Source organism: Meriones unguiculatus, chromosome 19 (assembly GCF_030254825.1).
Source record: "Meriones unguiculatus strain TT.TT164.6M chromosome 19, Bangor_MerUng_6.1, whole genome shotgun sequence".
Taxonomy (NCBI): domain Eukaryota; kingdom Metazoa; phylum Chordata; class Mammalia; order Rodentia; family Muridae; genus Meriones; species Meriones unguiculatus.
In genome coordinates, this window is record NC_083366.1 from 23,527,538 (window position 1) to 23,550,227 (window position 22,690).

The 22,690-nt window shown below is 37.8% G+C and overlaps 1 pseudogene; it reads left to right on the plus strand.

Annotated features, from left to right (window-relative positions):
- Window positions 1-1,723: 1,723 nt before the first annotated feature.
- LOC132649201 (estradiol 17 beta-dehydrogenase 5-like) lies at window positions 1,724-21,775 on the plus strand (annotated as a pseudogene).
- The last annotated feature ends 915 nt before the right edge of the window (window positions 21,776-22,690 follow it).

The window sequence follows — 22,690 nt, forward strand, 5'->3', positions numbered from 1 at the left end:
ATTAATTCCTTCTTCTACAAACCATTTGTGGTAGGGGAGAGGTATCATTGGACACTGGATTAGGCAACCAGAGCACCCACCCAGGATGTTAAATTTAATTTGTGAGACAGTATATTTTCAGTAAAAGGCAAAGGGTTTTTTATCTCATGTTTTTCTGTTAACATAATCAATTACATTCAGTTTCAAAAAACTGAGACGCATGAGGAGGACATTTTTAAAACTCAACCAAATTTTTTCAGTTCAGAGAGAATTATGACTCATACTTTCTATGTGATCCTTTTATACTGCACATCCCTATTGCACACATATCTTAGACTACTTTTTCTGTGTTTGCAATTTATTTTTATTAATTATAGTTTATTCACTTTGTATCCCCCTGTAGCTTCCCCCCTCCCCTCCCAATCATACCCTCCCTCCCTCTTTCCCACCCATGTCCCTTCCCCAGTCCACTGATGAGGAAGGTCCTCCTCCCCTTCCCTCTGATCTTAGTCTATCAGTCTCAGGAGTGGCTGCATTGTCTCCTTCTGTGGCCTGGTAAGGCTGCTCTTCCCCCAGGGGGAGGTGATCAAAGAGCAGGCCAATCAGTTCCTGTCAGAGACAGTCCCTACCCACGTTATTATGGAACCCACTTGGATAATGAACCTCTGTGCAGGGGTTCCAGGCCATCTCCATGAGTGGTCCTTGGCTGGAGTATCAGTATCAGAAAAGCCCCCTGTGCCCAGACTTTTTAGATCTGTTGCTGTCCTTGTGGAGCTTCTGTACTCTCCAGGTCTTATTATCTCCCACTTCTTTCATAAGATTCCCTGCACTCTCCTCAAATTTTGGCTATGAGTATCAACATCTGCCTTGATACCCTGCAGGGTAGAACCTTTCAGAGGCCCTCTGTGGTAGGCTCCTGTCCTGTTCCCTATTTTCTCCTCCTTGGATGTCCCTCATCTTTGTCTTTCTGGATGAGGATTGAGCATTTTAGCCAGAGTCCTCTTTCTTGATTAACTTCTTTAGGTGTGCAGATTTTAGTCTGTTTATCCTATATTCTATGTCTAAATTCATTTATGAGTGAGTATACAACATGTGTGTCTTTCTGCTTCTGGGACACCTCACTCAGGATGCTCTTTTCTAGCTGCTCCCACCTCTCTCATTCCCCAGATTCATTGCTTTCCATTTTCTCTTCAGAAAAGAGCTGGCCTCCATGTGAGAACAGCCAAACCAGGCAAAACAAGATATTGGTGCAAAAGAGAAGAAATGGAATATGTTTTCTCAACTGGAAAATAAAACTGGAATTTTTCTTTACCTTTAATCTTTTATTCTTTTTTGTGGCTCAATCTTTGAAAAAGTGATTCATAAACATTTTGTTTCTTTTGGGTGTGGCTCTGTAAGAACTGGATTTATTGTAACAAGGAAATACTAAAATATGGATCTTAATTTTCTTCCAGTCTGAAACAATAAACAATTGTTCAGTCAATGTCTCTTAATAATTCAAAATGCTCAAAATTAATTAAGTCAAAATACTTAATTCAAGATAGCAAAGGAAAAATACAATGAAATCAGTGGACTCTGAATCATAATAATTTTCATAGGAAGTTTCATTCATATAAGGTAATTGAAGTGGCTTTCATTCTCTTATTATATATAGAAATTATCATAAATTCTCCTGGCTAAACTTTAACCAGGCATGTGGAGCAGGAACTCCTATGACTTAAATACCCTGTGAAAGAGGACATCCAGCAAAGCCAGCTTAGTCTGAAGAGTCACAGACCATGGACTCCAAATGTCAACGCATAGAATTAAATGATGGCCACTTCATTCCAGTGCTGGGTTTTGGTACTGCTATATTGTCAGAGGTAAAAAAAACAATGATGTTTTGGTTTAGAATTCAAAAGAAACAGAATGAGAATGGGCAGATGTTCACCTGACTTGTAAAGTCACTCACTTTCTGGTGACACTGAGATCCCTGGGGTTTTCAGTGTCTCAAGCCTAGAGCTGTGTACTGTAAGAGAGAAAGACTATTGGAGACTGGTTATGATCTCACACTGCTCGTTATCCTAAGCTCTGTTTTCCTTTTGTTTAAATCATTTTTTTCTCTTTCACTGCCTGAAAATGAACATTATAGAGTCTGTACAGATTTGTTTACAATGTACTTCTCCTTTGTTCAGATAATCTACCCATACTTTAAAAAGTGAACTACATGATTTTTACTAGTTTTTAATTTCTTACATAGTGTAATTCAGATATTAGTCCTGCATGAAACAAGATTCTCCTACTGGCAAATCTTTCTTCCTATGCTGTAGACTTTTCTGATCTTCCAAATGATTATTTACAAACAAAAAGGAAAAGTACATTTTATGAAAGGCAACCTGCCTTCATAAATAGAATACCCTGCCCATTCTTCAAGCACATTTATAATTAATAAAGTTTTAAAAATTGAAGTGAAAAAATACATGAAATTCAGTGTGTTCGGTATGAATAATAAACAAATGGAAAATAAAATCAGTAACTTTTGGAGTGACAGATAAAATAGGTATAGCTAACATGGATGGAGATAGCATGGGCTACTGGGAGTCTGACTCCCCAGATAACTCTTTTGGTCTAGCTTGGTTTTCTGTTCCACCAGGATAGAACATGGAATACCATGTACTTAAACAGAATAAGACTGGACCTGTGATTAGGAGGTGACCATTTCATTCTATAAGTAATGCTTTTGTTTGCTCTTTTAGGTACCCAAGAGTAAGGCTACAGAAGTGACCAAAATAGCTATAGATGCTGGATTCTGCCATATCGATTCTGCCCATATGTATCAAAATGAAGAGGAAGTAGGATTAGCCATCCTAAACAAGATTGAAGATGGCATTTTGAAGAGGGAAGATATATTTTGTACCACAAAGGTACAGTGCATATGGTATCCAAATGAATTAACTGTAATATCTGAAGGGACATTTATATGATTTAATTGGTAATTGTTAGTGATCTGTACATTTAACTCACATATTGCATGTAGAGATGAACTCAGAATAAGACAATGAATTTTTTCATCACTATTTTGTTTAGATTTAAGAATTTAATTTGATGCCTCTGGACTTTTGTGTCTCAGTTCATAGGAATATGATGCAACACAGACTATGTAATACCTTCCTTATGTCCTGAATAACTCTCAAAACATTCTTATTACCATGGAAATATTTAGTTGTGTTTTTACCAATAAGGGAGATATTCTTTTTTTTTACAATGTGAATACTTATTTTTTAATTTAATTTTAGTTTATTAATTATACTTTATTCACTTTGCATCCCCCCATAAGTCCCTTCCTCTTCCCCTCCCAGTCCCACCCTCCCTCCCCCTTCTTCACGCTTGCCCCTCCCTAAGTCCACTGATAGGGGAGGTCCTCCTCTCCTTCCTTCTGATGTTAGTCTATCAGATCACATCAGGAGTGGCTGCATTGTCTTTCTCTGTGGCCTGGTAAGGGCCACAGAGTGGAGGTGATCAAAGAGCAGGCCAATCAGATTATGTCAGAGGCAGTCCCTCTTCCCATTACTATGTAACCCACTTGGACATTAAATTGCCATGGGTGACATCTGTACAGGGGTTCTAGGTTATCTCCATTCCTGGTACATGGTTGGAGTATGAGTCTCTGGGAAGACACCTGTTTTCAAATTTTCTCCTTGTGGGGTACCTGTCCTCTCCAGATCTTACTATTTCCCACTTGTTGCATAAGATTCCATGTACTCTACCCAACAGTTGGCCATAAGTCAGCAAATAGTACTGGTCTAACTGGATGTCTACATGTAGAAAAATGCAAATAGATCCATACTTATCACCCTGCACAAAACTAAACTCCAAGTGGATCAAAGAGCTCAACATAAAATCAGATACATTAAATCGGTTAGAAGAAATAGTGGGAAAACCCTAGAACTCATTGGTACAGGAGACGACTTCCTGAACAGAACACCAACAGCACAGGCTCTAAGAGCAACAATCAATAAATGGGACCTCATGAAACTGAAAAGCTTCTGTAAAGCAAAGGACACTGTCATCAAAACAAAACGACTGCCTACAGATTGGGAAAGAATCTCCACCAACCCTTTATCTGACAGAGGGCTAATATCCGGTATATACAAAGAACTAAAGTAGCTGAAAAGCAGCAAACCAAGTAATCCAATTAAAAAATGGGTACAGTGCTAAACAAAGAACTCTCTGTAGAGGAATATCGAATGGCAGATAAACACTTAAAGAAACGCTCAACGTCATTAGCCATTAGGGAAATGCAAATCAAAACTACCCTGAGATTTCACCTTACACTCATAAGAATGGCCAAGATGAAAAACTCAAGTGACAACACATGTTGGAGAGGTTGTGGAGAAAGGGGAACCCTCTTCCACTGCTGATGGGAATGTAAACTTGTACCGCCACTCTGGAAATCAATCTGGTGCTTTCTCAGACAACTAGAAATAGCTCTTCCTCAAGATCCAGCCATACCACTTCTAGGTATATATCCAAAAGAGGCTCAAGCACACAATAAGGGAGATTTTCATAAGCCAAAACTTTTAGTGCTTAGAACAATATAACTAATGCTGTTTGAATCATATACAAAATATAATGAAATGTTCAAAATAATTACAGTTGTATAAAATAAAGTTTTCATAAGGAAGAAAAAGATATAGACTGACACCAGGATCAACATATGGTCTCTACATGCACATGATCAAGATCAGCCAATAAAATGCACACACACGCACACACACACACCCCCCAAAGAGAGTCAGAGAGAGACAGAGACGGAGAAAAAGAGAATGACAGAGAATAGTTTTCCATCATGAGTTTATTAATTCAGTGAAAGATAATTTTAATGGTAAACATTATTAGTCATTGATAAAAATTTTGGGTTTTGAGCAATATCCTATTTAATTCATAATAAATACAATCCAGTTTACATAGCTTACTGAATTTAAAACATTTAGGAAGAAGTGGTATATTTTCCCCTTAATGAAGCTGTTTCAAATAAATAGAAAAGATAACTTTGTATCAAGTAAAGTAAAAAAAAAAATGTTACAGTTTATAAATCCAAACTAACTGTCATTACTTGACTTTTGTAGCTTTGGTGTACTTTCCATCGCCCAGAGTTGGTTCAGTCTTGCCTAGAACAGTCATTGAAGAAACTTCAGTTGGACTCTGTAGACCTCTACCTCATTAATTTCCCAGTGGCTCTGAAGGTAGGTGATTTGCATCATCAAAAGTACTTAATCCTCTCCAGCTCTTGCTATTTCCCACGTCTTACTTAAAATTCCATTCACTCTGCCCAACAGTTGGCCATCAGGCTCAGCATCTGCTTTAAATAGCAAGAGCTGGAGAGGACAGGAACTCCACAAGAAGAGCAACATAACAAGAAATTTTGAACACAGGGAACTTCCCAAAGACTCATACTCCAACCAAGGACTATTCATGGAGATAGCCTAGAACCCGTGCACAGATGTAGCCCATGGCAGTTCAGTGTCCAAGTGGTTTACATAGTAATGGGAAGAGGGACTGCCTCTGACATAATCTGATTGGCCTGCTCATTGATCACCTTCCCCTAAGGGGGGAGCAGCCTTATCAGGCCACAGAAGATGACAATGCAGCACTTCTGATGAGAACTGATAGACTAAGATCAGAAAGAAGGATATGAGGACCTCCCCTATCAGTGGACTTGGGGAGGGGCACACATGCAGAAAGGAGAGGGAGGGTGGGGTCGGGAAGGGAGGAGGGAGGGGCTTATGGGGGAATACAAAATGAATAAAGTGTAATTAATAAGAAGTAGAAGAAGAAGAAGAAAAAGTACTTAATCTCTGATGTCAGCATGATTATCTGTGCTCTGGGCTGGTTGAAGTAAGATTCTGTAATTTCTATAAACTCAGATTTATTGTAGAAATTACTTTATTTTAACAAAGACTCCAAGCAATAACAAGATTTTGGCTTTTAAGTATACTTGATAAATGCTTATGTTTGTTATTTCTTACCTATATATTATTCCATGTTGATTTAGTTTTGTGAAGACAATTTTTCACTGATGTTGGTTATGTCTTCAGTGCAGGTTGCACTTTTAGGTCATCAATAAATCTCTGACTCTATTTTAAAGCATTAGAGTTAATCTTAAAAGAGTCTTGTTCAGATTGAGTAGAGAGTTCACTTGGTAAAGTACTTGCCCTGAAAACTTGAGAAGCTCAGAATCTGCGTGTAGGTGTGCAAGTGCAAAAGTCTAGTGCTGGGGAGGTAGAGGAAAGAGGAATCTCTGTATCTTTCACAGATTAGCTGGCTTAATGGAAAACAGCTTCAAGGCCAATAAGAAATCCTGTCTCAAAAAATCAAGGTAGATACTTTCTTGAGGGACAAAATCAGAGACTGATCTCTGTCCTCCCTACTCATGTACACGTATATACACACAAAAACCTGCACAAACTACAGCACACACATACACACACATATACATACTGAAAACAGCAAAAATAACTTTGTCCACTGCTTTCTTAATTGCTTGATGACAACCATTCAGAAAAAAAGTAAAAAATAATGATAAAAACACCAGTTGTGCATCTTGGGTTCCTTCTTGCTGCCATTAATGGCAACGTTGTTGTCAACTTTCAAAGTGTGAGGAAGTAAACAATCCCACAGTTCAACTAGGACAACCCACTAAAGATCAGAGATGTAGTAATTACGAACACCAATAATATATGTAAGAAAATAGAACTCTATCACACAAGGACATTCCTTTCAATTCTATATCTACAATTCATTTCAAGTATAATTTCAGAATGATCCTTATAGCTGATGGAATACTGTTTCAGTCACTTCTCTAGCTGTGGATCGCTGTTGTTTCTGGGGAAATGTATCTGTCAAAAGATTAATATTTGTTTGTTTTCCAGCGAGGTGAAGAGTATTTCCCAAGAGATGAGCATTGAAAAGCTGTATCTGACACAGTGGATCTCTGTGCAACCTGGGAAGTGAGTGCTAAAATTAGACAACAAAAAAAAAATGCACAGAAAGAGTGGTCACAACTCCACATATGAGAGTGGAGTGTGCCTTCTGTGATGTAACAAATCTTCTAAATGAGGGATGGTTTGATTCAGAGCTGGGGGAACATGCATTTTTTTAAATATAATTTTTATTTTTTATATTAATCACAGGTTATTTTCTTTGTATCCCAGCCATAGCCCCCTCCTTCATTCCCTTCCATTCCCACCCTCCCTCCCTCATCTCTTTCCTGTCTCTTTCCAAGTCCACTGATAGGAGAGGTCCTGCTTCCCTTCCATCTGACCCTAGCTTATCAGATATCTTCAGGACTGGCTGCAATGTACTCCTCTGGGCCTAGCAAGGCTGCTGCTCCCTTGGGGTGAGGGGTGACGTCAAAGATTCAGCCATTGGGTTCATGTCAGAAATAGGCCTTGTTCCCCTTACTAGGACACCCACTTGGATACTGAGCTACCATTGGCTACATCCGAGCAGTGGCTCTAAGTTATATCCATAAAACCAAGGGTCCTTGGTTGGAGAAATATTCTCATAGAAGACCCCTGTCCCCTGGTATATTTGGTCCTTGTGGGGATCCTATATTCTCCAAGTCAGAGTAACTCCACCTTCTTTCATAGGATTACCTGCACTCTGCCCAAGGTTTGGTTATGAGTCTCAGCATCTGCTTTATTACACTGCTAGGCAGAGTGTTTCAGAGGCCATCTGTGGGGAAATTATTATGCAGTAAAGAATCACATGGTATATACTCACTCATATAAACATACAACATAGAATAAACCCACTAAAATCTGTACATATAAACATACTAAGCAAACGAGAGGACCCTAACTAAAATGTTCAATCCCCATCATGAAAGGCAAAGAGGATGGACATCAGAAGAAAAAGAAAACAGGAAACAACCTAGGAACCTGCTACAGAGGGCCTCTGAAACCCAGAAGAAGACAACAGGAAACAACCTAGGAATCTGCCACAGAGGGCCTCCGAAAGCCTCTGCCATGCAGACTGTGAAAGCAGATGCTGAGCCTGATGGCCCACTGTTGGGCAGAGTGAATGAAATTTTATGTAAGAAGTAGGGAATAGTAAGAGCTGGAGAGGACAGGGTCTCCACAAGGAGAGCAACAGAACAAGAAAATTTGAACACAGGGAACTTCCCAGAGACTCATACTCCAACCAAGGACTATTCATGGAGATAACCTAGAACCCTGACAATGCAGCCACTTCTGATGAGAACTGATAGACTAAGATCAGAAAGAAGGAGAGGAGGACCTGCCCAATCAGTGGACATGGGGAGGGGCATGCATGCAGAAAGGGGGGGAGAGGGTAGGACCGGGAGGGAAGGAGGGAGGGGCTTATGGGGGGATACAAAATGAATAAAGTGTAATTAATAAAAGTTAAATAAAAATAAGGCAAAAAAGAAAGAATTTGTTTTTCTAAGGAGAGCACAACGTCCTTTGGTTAATGTTATTATTTTCTTACAACTTTTATTCTTCCCAAGACTCAATTCCCGTTAGCCTCTTTTTCATTTCTTGGCAATGTGATTTCTAACAGTAAAGTGTTGCATTTATAAGAATCTATCTCCAGTTGTTTAATTTATCACTACCCTTTTCCTCCCCAGGCCATAGATAAGTGTAAGAAAGCAGGATTGGCCAAGTCCATTGGGGTGTCCAACTTTAACCACAGGCAGCTGGAGATGATCCTGAACAAGCCTGGACTAAAGTACAAGCCTGTGTACAACCAGGTGAGAATCTTCTCTTTTCGTTCTTTATTCCCATCTTCCTCCTTCACGTTAGTGGCTGGTAAGCTCTCCTGTATTGCTCATCTTCATTTTGTAGAATATCAGACACTGGCAGCAGAGTGTTCATTCATAGGGCATACACAACACTGGGTTGTGTTTTGCTCTGTGAACTCTCAGTAGAATTATTGGTAGATTCTTTTCTTAGTTGTGTATAAGATTTTAGAGAGTTTTGGATGATTATGTTAGACTGTAGTGACTGATCAAACTCCAAAAGGAAGATGAACTTATCAGACATGGGAAGAATGTACAATAATTAACAGGCAGGTGTTCTAAGGACCTGTGCTTGGCTAGGACTGAGAAAGCTTGTATTGCTAGTAAACAAGGATGCTGTGAAAGGAGCATATGTTGTTGCTTTCAGTTTCCATGAAGTTCAGTTTCCTGACTGAATTTACTTACTTGATATCTGACTTGTCCTGTCTTACTTGGTTTCTAACTTGTGGAGCAGGATTTGGCTACATTAAAATTTACAGTAGACTTTGAAGCTCATCCAGGCTAGAGGTAGGGTACTTCCTGCTTGTGATACTATTTAGGTATATGAAATTAACACCTAAGACTTCTGAGTAACACTTCAGCTGACTTTGTTCCTGAGCATATTTCAATTTCTTCCCCTGGTATGAGGCATCAAATACATTGAGAAATAGTTCCTTTGTATCTATTTAAAAATATATATATCTAAGATACTTTTAAAAACTTGCATTGGACAAGTTAAGAGTTCTATATAGGAAAAAAGAACTTATGTCCATATTTGGAATATGGTGACTAAACACCATAGGTATTTTTTAATTTTAAAAATTATTGTGCTCACAGTAATAAAATCTTTATGGTACTGGATTAGAAACGGACTGGTGGATGAAGAAAATCAAACAGAAAACTCAAAAATAACACATCCATGGATACCTGATTTTTGGCAAAGATGTCAAAACCATACAATGGAAAAAAAGAGACATATAGCCAAACTTTAAGCAGAGTGCAGGGAATCTTATGAAAGAAGGGAATTATAGAAAGACCTGGAGGGGTCAGGAGCTCCACAAGAGAACAACAGAAGAAAAAAATCTGGGCCCAGGGGTCCTTTCTGAGACTGATACTCCAACCAAGGAACATGCATGGAGGTAACCTAGAACTCCGGCACAGAAGTAGCCCATGGCAGCTCAGTGTCCAAGTGGGTACCCTAGTAAGGGGAACAGGGGACTGTCACTGAGATGAACTTCGTGGCTGGATCTTTGATTACCTCCTCCTGAAGGGGGTGTAGCCTTACCAGGTCACAGAGGAAGACAATGCAGCCTGTTCTGAGGAGACCTGCTAGACTAGGGTCAGATAGAAATGTAGGAGGATGTCCCATATCAGTGGACTGGAGGAGAGACTTGAGGAGAGAAGAGGGAGGCAGGTTTGGGGAAGGATGAGGGAGGAAGCTACAGCTGGGATACAAAATGAATAAATTGTAACAAATAAAAAAATAAAAATTATAGTTTTCTCTATCAAAAAATTTTATTTCTGTAATTTTATTAAAACAAAGCAATCTAAAACACTCATAAAACTTGAATTGCTGCTACAGATCATGCACATTTCTTCACCATGTTCAAAATGTTTATATTTCACCTGGCTGCAAAGTTCAGGTTCTTACATACAACAAACAGGTTGCTTAGTCTTTCAAAGTTGGTTGCAGGTATACTACCAACCTCTACTTTTTAAATATTTTGGGTTGACCAGGTATGTGTGCTTTAACAGAAGATCATTGTTTTATTGTAAGCTTGTACAATTACAGTTTAAGTCTGAGAGGTATGTTGCACTAATAGTAATAATTTTCCCTACAATAATGTCATTATTGTGCTGTGATCCCAAAATTAGACTCAACCATGCAGCATGCATTTATGAGTTATCCCACTCTTGATGCCCATTTGACTGTGTGGTAATGCTGGTGTTAGGAATATCTCTTCTGTTAAAAATGTATTTTCCTCCATTGCACTCATTGTGACATAGATGCATGAGAGGGATTTGTATTTCATGGCTAATTTTCATCTAATAGTTGATAACTCACTGGTGATCTTGCCAGAGTTGGTTATTATGTTGGGATTTGGAAATGTTAACCATTACCTTTACCTACTTTCTTTATATTTTTCACTGATTGTTTACTGAAAAAACTCATTGTGGAGTATAAATAGATACACTACAGTTTTCCTTAGAAGTTAGATAAAGTTAATGCTTTTGGTTACAAGTGTTCTAGGAGACATTGTAATTATCATCAGCAGTTACATAAAGTTTTATATTCTCTCTCTGTCATATGTGTGTAAGTGTCTTTCTCATGTACTAATTACTATGAATTTTTTATTTGCTTCATACATATAAAGTGATATTTATTTTTTTAATTTCCTATTTTTTTAGTTTTTTTTAATTCTTTATTAATTATACTTTATTCAATTTGTATCCCTCCTGTGGTTTGCTCCCTCATCCTTTCCCAGTTCCTCCCTTCTTCTTCCCATTGCATGATGCCCCTCCTCAAGTCCACCGATAGGGGAGGTCTTCTTTTCCTTCCTTCTGATCCCAGTCTATTAGTTCTCATCAGGAGTGGCTGCATTGTCTTCTTCTGTGGCCTGGTAAGGCTGCTTCCCTAAGGGGGAGGTAATTAAAGAGCAGGACAATCAGTTCATGTCAGAAACATTCCCTGTTTCTATTGGATACCTAAGTGCATGGGATACATCTGTGCAGGGGTCTTAGGTTATCTCCATGCATGGTCTTTGGTTGGAGTATCAGTCTCAGGAAAGACCCCTGTGCTCAGATTTTTTGCTTTTGTTGCTCTCCTTGTGGAGTTCCTGTCCTCTCCAGATCTTACTGTTTCCCCCTTCTTTCATAAGATTCTGCACTCTGCACAAAGGTTGCCCTTAAGTCTCAGCATCTGCATTGATAGTCTGCAGGGCAGAGCCTTTCAGAGATCCTCTGTGTCAGGCCCCTGACTTGTTCCCTCTTATCTCCTTCTTCTGATGTCCAGCCTCTTTGCCTGTCTGGATAGGGATTGAGCATTTTAGCAAGAGTCCTCCCTCTTGATTAGTTTCTTTAGGTGTACAGATTTTAGTAGATTTATCCTATATTATATGTCTATATGAGTGAGTATATACCGTGTGCATCTTCCTGCTTCTGGGATTGCTCACTCAGGATGATCTTTTCCAGATCCTACCATTTACCTCCAAATTTCATGATTTCCTTGTTTTTTATTGTTGAGTAATATTCCATATTGTAGATATACCACAATTTGTGCATCCATCCCTCCACTGAGGGGCATGTGGGCTGTTTCCAGCTTCTGGCTATTACAAATAAGACTGCTCTACAAACATGGTTGAGCAAATGTCCTTATTGTGTACTTGAGCCTCTTTTAGATATATGCCTAGGAGTGGTATAGCTGGATCTTGAGGAAGCACTATTACTAGTTGTCTGAGGAAGCGCCAGGTTGATTTCCAGAGTGGTTGTACAAGTTTACATTCCCACCAGCAATGTGGGAGGGTTCCCCTTTCTCCACAACCTCTCCAGCATGTGTTGTCACTTGAATTTTTGATCGTAGCCATTCTGATGGGTGTAAGGTGAAATCTCAGGGTCCTTTTGATTTGCATTTCCTTTATGACTAAGAACCTTGAACATTTCTTTAAGTATTTCTCTGCCATTTGATATTCCCCTATAAAGAATTCTCTGTTTAGCTCTGTACTCCATTTTTTAATTGGATTACTTGATTTCTTGCTGTTTAACTTTTTGAGTTCTTTATATATACTAGATATTAGTCCTCTGTCAGATATAGAGTTGGTGAAGATTCTTTCCCAACCTGTAGGCAATCGTTTTGTTCTTAAGACAGTGTCCTTGTCCTTTGCTTTACAGAAGCTTTTTAGTTTCATGAGGTCCTATTTGTTGATTGTTGCTCTTAGAGCCTGTGCTGTTGGTGTTCTGTTCAGGAAGTTTGCTCCCTGCATGATACTGGCATAGAAACAGACTGGTGGATCAATGGAATCGAATAGAAGACCCTGACATAAATCCACACACTTATGGACACCTGATTTTTTACAAAGATGCCAAAACCATTCAATGGAAAAAAGATAGCATCTTCAACAAATGGTGTTGGTCTAACTGGATGTCTACATGTAGAAAAATGCAAATAGATCCATACTTATCACCCTGCACAAAACTAAAGTCCAAGTGGATCAAAGACCTCAATATAAAACCAGACACACTAAACCACTTCGAAGAAAAAGTGAGGAAGAGCCTTGAAATCAAGTTCTTCTTTTATTGCTCTATTTAATACTTGAAACTCTGAATACTCAAAACTCTCTCCAAAATCAGTGTACTTTTTTTAAAACTATCGATTGTGTAATAAGATGGAGCTTTGTATAATATAGCAAGCATCTTTCCACCATCCCTCTGCAGGTGGAATGTCATCCTTAACTCAATCAGAGCAAACATCTGGATTTCTGCAAGTCAAAGACATTGTTCTGGTTGCTTACAGTGCTCTAGGAACCCACCGGGATTAACAATGGTAATATGGACCTTGGAAATTAAGTCCCAGGAAATAATTGCTGGCATTTTTTCAGTCTTGCAATTCTATGTTTCTTGAGTTCACACTCAAATGAACTGCAAACAGGGAGACTTTTCTTTTTGGAGAGAATGAATGATGGTAATGGTTTTGCAGTTAGGGACAATATTTGGGTACCCTCGTCTCAGAAGTTCTTGAGAAGCTAAATACATAGACTGAGGTTTTCATTGTTATACCCCTCTTATTCTAGGGTGGACCAAAGCACCCCTGTTCTATTGGATGATCCAGTTCTTGATTCCATGGCAAAATATATAAGCAAACTCCAGCCTTGATTGCCCTTCAGTACCAACTTCAGCGTGCAGTTGTAGTGCTTGTGAAGAGTCTCAATGAGGGAGGATCAAAGAGAACATGCAGGTGATGTCAGGATGTGGGTTTCTTTCACTCACACAAATTCACTATATGTAGTACTTCTCCAACTCACGATGCTTGTGTAAACTTAGTGCTTCTATCTTGTATTTTTCAGCATGTGCACTTTTAAAGCATTCTATCCTTTGTAGAATCACCTTTGTTTGCACTGTTACACTGAATAAGGATTGGGTTGAAAAGGAGACCTTGGTCTCAGCATTGCATTGAATTGTTCTGCTTAGTTTTAACTGTGAACTTGACCTAAACTAGAATTGCCTGTAAAGAGAATCTTAATGTGAAATTATCTAGAGCAGGCAGGCCAAGAGAAAGTGTTTTCATGTCTAATCTTAGATCAAGAACAACATCCCTTCTGGAAAATTCAATTAGCAAATTGAACTTTAGGAGAAGGAAATATCAACTGTGCATTCACAAAAGAGAGTGTGGGTACTCTTACATTCTTTTCTTTCTTTCTTTTTCAAGACCAAGTTTCTCTGGTAGCCTTGGCTATCCTATGGAACTCAATTTGAAGACCAGGCTGCTCTCAAACTCACAGCAATCTGCCTGCCTCTCCCTTTCTGATTGCTGAGATTAAAGGCATGCACCACTAATCCTGGCTACACTCTCACACTCTTACTGTCAATGCATTAATTACTCTTTATACTCAGGGGAATCATTGGTTTCACCTTCTGATGTGTTTGCTGAAAGATCTTACAAACTCTGTTTCTCTTTTTTATTAAATATTATCATGCAAAAGAACTTCTTTTCCATGTGTTGAGATTTCCCATGGTTATCTTTCGTTGTTAGTTGCTATTGTGTTTTCCTTTGTGGAACACACCAATATCATTCACTTCTATCCAATCATTGTCTTTCCTTTCCAGTTATGTGTTGACTTCACATGTGAATGAAAATATTTCCAAAGTTTCAAAACTGACATTAAGGTATTTCATCGGCAAGTTCATGTCTGTTCTCATTCCTATTGTCTCTCAACCTATATATTTTGTCTAATGTTTTATTATTTGGTAATGAGTCTAGCAGTACTGAATGACATCTCTTCTCATGTCAACTTTTACTTAAACACATTTTGGGGATGCTTTTGTGTACTTGTTGAGTTGCCTTTTTTGTATTTTCATGAGAGACTTTATGTTTTGTTTTCTAATAAATAGATCCATATATTTCTACATTAGGAAGGTCAACCATGACATTGATAATCTACTTCTGCTACCGTATGTTATTAATGAGAAGTGAGAAAAATGGATGTCACAAGTCTTGGCTAACTTTAGTTTCATGTACACTACAGGTCGCAGGTGTTTCCTGACATTTTAGTTTTGTGTTTGCTCTGTGTTTTGGGGGGCATGTGGTTCATTCTGTGGATGTTTTATATTTTTTGATCTGAGACAATCTAGTGTTTGTGTTGCTATGCAGCTAAAGATAACTTTGTATTACTAACTTTCCAATTCTACCTTTCATATCTGGGACTATGTGCATATGTCTCAAAACATGGTTTGTCTCGATATTTTTCTGTCATAAAAAGTAATGTGCCAGATTCTTCCCAGAGTGTTTACATTAATATTTAATATTTTAATATTAATTTTAATATTTAAAATTAAATTAATTAAGTTTAATAATTTTTAAGCTCTTAATCAGTTTGGAGATCATGGCCTTTTGACAATATTGTGGTGTCTAATTCATGATCATGATAATAATTTCATGATATGTAAATGAGCTTTTACACAATATACTAAATTTTATAATTTTCACAGGGAATTTTGTATAACTTCTGTTTCATTTATTTATAAAAACACATTTTGTTTTTAAAGAATATTTTCAGGTGTTTTTAAATGTAAATTTCAAGTATATAGGGAATTTAAGAATTTGAACAAATCATGACTTATTTAAAATTATCAGTTGCAATATGATGAATATTTTATTGTCTCATTTATTCTTTTCTAGTACTGGTTTTTAGATTAATACTAGTGATTTATGGACCAATCTTTTCCATATTTTATCAATTATAAACCTCCTGTTAATGAAACTGCCCACACTGTATTAAAGGTGATGCCATAGAAGCCAGTTCTTAGGTCCTTTGAATAAGACATTGTTAATATGAATAGAATTACCATTTAAATTACGTTCAAATATTGTTGTATTAATATTTACTATTGGTTTATCTTCTAGTAAAGCTTGTTGTTAACCTTAAACAGCTGTATAACCAAATCGCCACACAGAGACTGGGTTTTTAGTTAACCTAGAACACAATGCTGGGCAATATTTACTCCCTCCCTCCAAGCCCTCAGTTTCCTAACATTTAGATTTTCCACATTATACTTGCTTTTTGTGAAATCTTAGGTCTGGTTCATGCTCCACATCCTTCACGATCTCTCCTCCAGCTCTGCTTTTCTAGCTCTCCCTCTTGCCCCTTCTCCTCCTTCTCCTCCCACACCTCTCCTGCCTTCTGGCTCCTCCCCTCTTTCCTGTCCTCTGGCTCCTCCCTGCTCAACATTGTGTCTATTTGCTTTATTTTGTTCCTGTTTACACAAGAGTTGAGGCAGGATGCTTAGAATGAGTAGCACAATGCAATATCCTGATTGAAACCAGAAAGTTCTGAGTGGGGTGGGGGAAAAATCAGTATTTAATTGAACAAGGGTAAGGTGTATACATTAAAAAAAAAACATTATACCAACATTTCCCCCTTTAAGTCCAATGAAAGGCTCCTTTTCTTTCAATACAATAATAATTATGAAATTATGAAAACTGTTAGGTAAAATCTACATGTGCAATGTCCAGTCCATGTGTATTTAGCACATGGACAGCGTATCTTAGGAGAAAGTATCTGATTATCCTATCTATCTTGACAAGTTTAAAATTCTATATCTAAATTAACTTTTATCCTTATTGGTATTACCTATATGAAAAGAATTCTTAACTTCTAAACAACTTAAGCTTAAGTGTGGTACTGTAACTATTTGGTCTTCAACTCCATCAGAGACTTGAGAAGGAATAAAATTAGTTATGAGAGTAAATAGGAAGTGCATGTTAGCAGCTTCCAAAAAATAAAAATTGACAGAGACAGGTTGGTGCTGAACAGTCACGCATAACTCTCTAAAATGTTGGAGCATCATCTTCAGCCTTCTGGCTCAGAATATTTTGACAGACATATATGTGAAGCAGGAACTTTTTAGGACTTGCTTACCCTGTCTTGGCAGAGTTCTGTAGTCGACTTGTCCTGCATTTAAGCTTGCCCATTTTAGTCAGAATTTGTCTGTTGTGAATTGAGGGTATTTTCTTTACCTGAGTGGCTTGTTTGCCACACTGGAAGCCATCTCCATATGGAGGTTCTTCGGTGTTCATTATTTTCTTTCAGGTAGGTGGGATGCTGCCAGGAAATGACTTATCTCATTGTCAAAGAATCTTTAAAATAATAAGAACATTTTAAATGCCATATTCTGTAGGTCTCTGAAGTTTTTGAAGACTACCTATCTTTATGTAATCGCTTTGTATATAAAATCATATCTATGTGTTAAACCTATGATGTATACTCCTGTGATAAATTATACTAGTGTCTGACATGACTATGAGTTGAATAACTAACAATTAACTTGCATACCTAATATCCTAACCGCCTTTAATAGTAGTTTAAAAGTATTGGAAGTAACCTTGACTTTCTATCAATATACTAAAGCTTATACCAATGTATTAAAAATACTTATGTTTGCATCAATATGCAAAATCCTATACCAGAGTTAAAATTAACCTTATTTGGGAATAACAAATAAAACCTTAAGTTGAGTAGATTCAATAATCCACCCTTTTTCTATTTCTATAAAATATCCCTGTATATTCCTTGTTTTACTTTGAATAAGACCATTAATAATAAACATTTCCCAATGACAACAAAATTTCGTAGCCATAGAAAACAACCAAAAATATACCCAACCCCCTTTAAAGGAAATTGGACGCCGTTCTCCTGAGTTTCTTCTAGCTGACATTTTGGACATGTAGAAATCCTGTAGGGGGTCCAAATAAAAATGGTTAATTAAGCAAGCAATAACATTTGTGGTCTAATAACATTTGAATGTTGAGGAATTTCAAGCTTAATAAAAGTCCTTTTTGGAACAGTCTAAAATGTTGGACCAGTTAAAATTAGTAGCTGTATTTAAAGTTCTTTTGGGAGCAGGCTTTAATGAGAAAACTGCAATTGAAACAGCTGAAGCAGGAACAAGCAGAGTCCTGGAACATGTAAGATGCTGGAACAGATGTGTCATTGTCTCAGCATGCTGAAAAATGATTCTGTTAGGTTTGATCCAGCATCTCTGGTGTCTAGTTCTTTTGTTCTGCAAACATAATTTCTCACAAGCATTATAGAGTTCTAAAATATAAATGTATGAGATGTGCAGGATGAAACTAAACTCTAAGCCAATTTAATCTATATCAATTAAAAGGTTAGCATAATGCATGTTGAAGATATTATAGCCAAGGATTTATTGGCCAAGTATTATTGCAGTTTTAGCTGGAGACACATTTTTATGTTTCAGTCAGTTTTAGAGTTGTTCCCATGTAAAGGGATTAGCAATATAAGTTACCATTATTATTGAAAATACAATCATTATCATGTTGAAATCAAAACAAGGTTGGATAGATTAAAATATCTTTTGGGGCTCTAGCATGCCTATTGTATTAGGCCAAGCTGCTACCTATTTCCCTAGAGAAGCCTCCTAATAGAGAGACAAGCTGGTTGCCTTGAGCAATAGAAAACACATGTTTTAAGTAAACTTTATATAAACTCCTTTTTAATTTAGAATATAAGCATACTGGATGTATCTTGTGCCTGTTCTGAGGTTTAGTCTTAGATTTTTATATATATTGTAGCCATTTGTCCTATCCCCGTTTATATAGAATGGGCAGTTATGCCTTTATAGACAAACTTTATTTAAACTCCCTCTTACCTTTAGCATTTAAGCATACCGTAGGCATCTTGTACCTGGGCTTTACAATGATAGTGGCTATTCTTTGGCTTGCCCTCTTTTTAATATGGGATGGACAATTTTCTTTTTTAAACATATGAATATAATTTTTGAGTTTTTAGGACTAAACTAGGTTGGCAAGTACTTTGCCATCTTTAAGCCTTTTGTGTATTTTTTACATTAAGCATGACCAACATTTTTCCCCCGTGAAAATGTCTCACGTTTAAAAGGATGAGGCAGTTTTCAGAGCAGTGTGACATTATCTCTCTTTATATAAACCTAAAATGTATGTGAATCCAACTTTTAGAGCAGTAAGGACATAACATCTATTATTAAGAAAAAAGAATTTGCATAGTAACCTTAAGGAAAATTTTGTCATTTTGAATCTTAGACTATCTCTGTAAGTGGCTAAACAGCAGGAGTTGCCATCCTGGCTTTTATTATGTAAATAAGCTTGATCTAGAACTCACGAGATCTGCCTGTTTCTTTTTACTTTGTATTGGGAAGAAAGGCATGTGCCTTCACCAACTTGTTCAGATATATATAGTTTCAAATCAGTATATTTGTAACTCAAAGCCTTTAACTGAAAATCAAACAAAGGGACAAGAAATTTTTAAGTTTGGAATCAGTTGTGCCAATTTACGCTGTAACAAACAAAGCCCAGTTGGTTATTTTAGTTGATGTTTCAATAAATTGGCAGACCCTTACAAGAAAGAGCTGACAAATACCTTGCAGCCAGAGAGCTTTGAAGTTTAGCCATTATTAATCTAATTAATAGGATGAGTACTACTGTCTGTAACTTAGTACCCCAATCCTTGGCTTTTTCCCCATTTTCTCCTTGAACTTTCTTGGAAATGGCATGGAGAAGAACCAACACCATTAAACATATTGCAACCAGATCCATGAATATGACAGCCAAAATGAAGCCAAAAGACATTAAAACACCCTCTGCCATGGCAATTTTTTTATTTTACATGCAGTTTAGGCCAAACTCTGTCTAGAGGTCTGTCTGCCTCCAGTTCCTTTCTTTCCTGCCTTGGCTGTGGAGCTGAGCCTGTTGAGCCAGCCACAGTATAAAAGAGCCCTGCTTGTTTACCCCTTAGTTAAACTGCAACAGCAGCCAGTTTTGTTATGAAAGTCTCAGGTCTGCCCACAGGAGGCTGTCTTTTGCTCCTGGGCAGGTTTCAGAGCCTCTCTTAAAGAGACAGTAACTCACCTGGGAGTTTTTAGATTTTAAGTTTGGGTTTTATTATTGGGAGCTTATTCCCCCCTCCAAATTATGTTTAAGTATGATTTAAAGGGTGTGGATTCTTAGATTAGTTGGGTGCCATTTGTTGTAGGAAGTTATTAATATTTACTGTTGGTTTATCTTCTAGTAAAGCTTGTTGTTAACCTTAAACAGCTGTATAACCAAATCATCACACAGAAACTGGGTTTTAGTTAACCTAGAACACAATGCTGGGCAATATTTACTCCCTCCTAAACCTCCAAGCCCTCAGTTTCCTAACATTTAGATTTTCCACATTATACTTGCTTTTTGTGAAATCTTAGGTCTGGTTCATGCTCCACATCATTCAAGATCTCTCCTACAGGTCAGCTTTCCTAGGTCTCCCTCTTGACCCTTCTTCTCCTTCTCCTCCCACTCCTCTCCTGCCTTCTGGCTCCTCCCCTCTTTCCTGTCCTCTGGCTCCTCCCTGCTCAACATTGTGTCTATTTGCTTTATTTTGTTCCTGTTTACACAAGAGCTGAGGCAGGATGCTTAGAATGAGTAGCACAATGCAATATCCTGATTGAAACCAGAGAGTTGGGAGTGGGGTGGGGGAGGAATCAGTATTTAAATGAACAGAGTAAGGTGTCTACATTAAAAAAACACTATACCAACAAAATATCATATTTATATTTTAACTGTTCTTTTTTCAGACATGAAAATAAAACTGTATAAATAATGATTAATTGATTATGTTTCACATTTAGACATTTGGACTTTTAAGTCTTCTAAGAAATGATTTTTCACTTTTGAATTATGTCAGATTTCCTTTTTCTTCTTCACATCTTCCATTCAAATCAACCTTGCCTATATGTTGTGGATGAATTCAATATGTGGAGGGATTTTGCGTGAGGCTGTTCCTGCTATTCTCTTCTCACTTGAGTGTTTTGTTGAGTATCGTTGTAATCTGTAAGAGCTGAAATCTTTGAAACATTTTTTTTTCTTCACGCTCTGTTGCATTTTCAGTGTACTGCTAAAAAAACAGGAAGTCTAAATATATAAAATACTTCCTATCTGTGTGGTATGTTTTTGACTTCCAGTTGAGTTTGGAAGATATGAAAGTCCTTGATGGCCTGAACAGAAATCTGGCGTGATGTGAGAGAGCGAAAGATAAATTAGCAGCTATTATTAAGGCCTAAAGTAGGTATGGTAAAGAAGTTTAGTAATGCCCTGAGGGAAAAAGCCATCTCACTGCATTCTTTCCCCACCCACTAGAGATACAGTTGCTAGGAAACTGGTCCATTCCCCTAGGGAGGGATACCTGGTCATTAATGGTCTGGGAACCTTCCTATAGCCAATCAATTCAAAATGTAGCATTTTGACCAATAGATGCTTGCCAGGCAGGAATTGCCCCTGCCTTGGGCATACTGGGAGGGACCAGAATCTATATATCACCCAACTAACCTGATGGCAGCACGCTCAGCTCCCAGCGCTTCGGCAGTGGGTGTTGTGGGCCCAAGCTGCAGCTTGTAATTTACAATAAAAAGACCCTCATGTATTTTGCAATGGAGTCAATTCCTGTAGATCTTTTGGGGGTTCATGAACTGGGTATAACAGATGTGAGTAACTTTTGGTCACATTTTCCACTTATTTTACAGCTTTTAGGGTTATCTCAGTAAATATAAAGAAGGCAGAGGTAACAGTGCCCAAGATTTAGTATCCAAGTGTGTGTTCACTAGTAAGGGGAACAGGGACTGTCTCTGACCTGAACTCAGTGGCTGGCTCTTTGACCTTCCTGCCCCCCACCCCTTGAGGGAGGAGCAGCCTTGCCAGGCCACAGAGGAGGACATTGCAGACAGTCTTGATGAGACATGATAGACTAGGGTCAGATGGAACAGGAGGAGGACCTCCCCTATCAGTGGACTTAGAGAGGGGCAGGGAGGAGATGAAGGAGGGAGGGTGGGATTGGGAGGGAATGAGGAAGGGGGCTGCAGCTGGAATACAAAGTAAATAAACTGTAATTAATGTTAAAAAATTTTTAAATACAAAAAGATCTTCTGCAATGTTTTGTAATCTGTTCTGAATTCTGACCTTATTCCCAGCAGCAAGGAGAGAAGTCTCAAAGGCATCCTTGGCTTTCTGTACCTGAATATTTGTATTATTTCATGCAGTGGAGTGGAGTGGGTCAGCTTGCAACACGGCTGAGCCTGCACCTTCCCTTCAGCCATCTGGATCTGCACGTCTTGTGCTTTTGCACTCCAGGCATTTTAAGGAGCCCGTTGAAACATTTCTGTTATCAGGGTTTCAGAAATTTTTCCCATTACTTAATTGCTGATTGTATTAAATGCATGACTATCAACCTTGTTTTCCATAACCTAAATACGAAATTATTCACTAGATTCAGGTAATAATTTTAATAAGTTGTAAAACTTCCCTTATTTCCTGCAGTACTTTTCTTCAGAAACTAAAACCCTCTCCTTGTGAGATTTAATGTGTCTGACTGAAAAGTTTGTAGCAATTTTTTGAAAAAGAAAGTGTCAATTCAAAAAATTAAATTATAGAAAAGATGTTTAAGTCTAAGGAAAACACAGAAAGGCATTTGATTTGCAAAATATGGACCTTATTTTGCTCTCCGGAAATAATATTAAATTACTATTTCTAATAAATCACCTTTTTTCTCCTTTGTGTGGTTGTTCCTGTATGGAGATCTTTTACATGTGTCTTCTTAGATATATATTTATTTGTATATATACAAAATATAGTTTCTATTTCTGAGTGAAAGCCTTTATGTTATGCATGGAAGGCACTTAATACAGGATTAA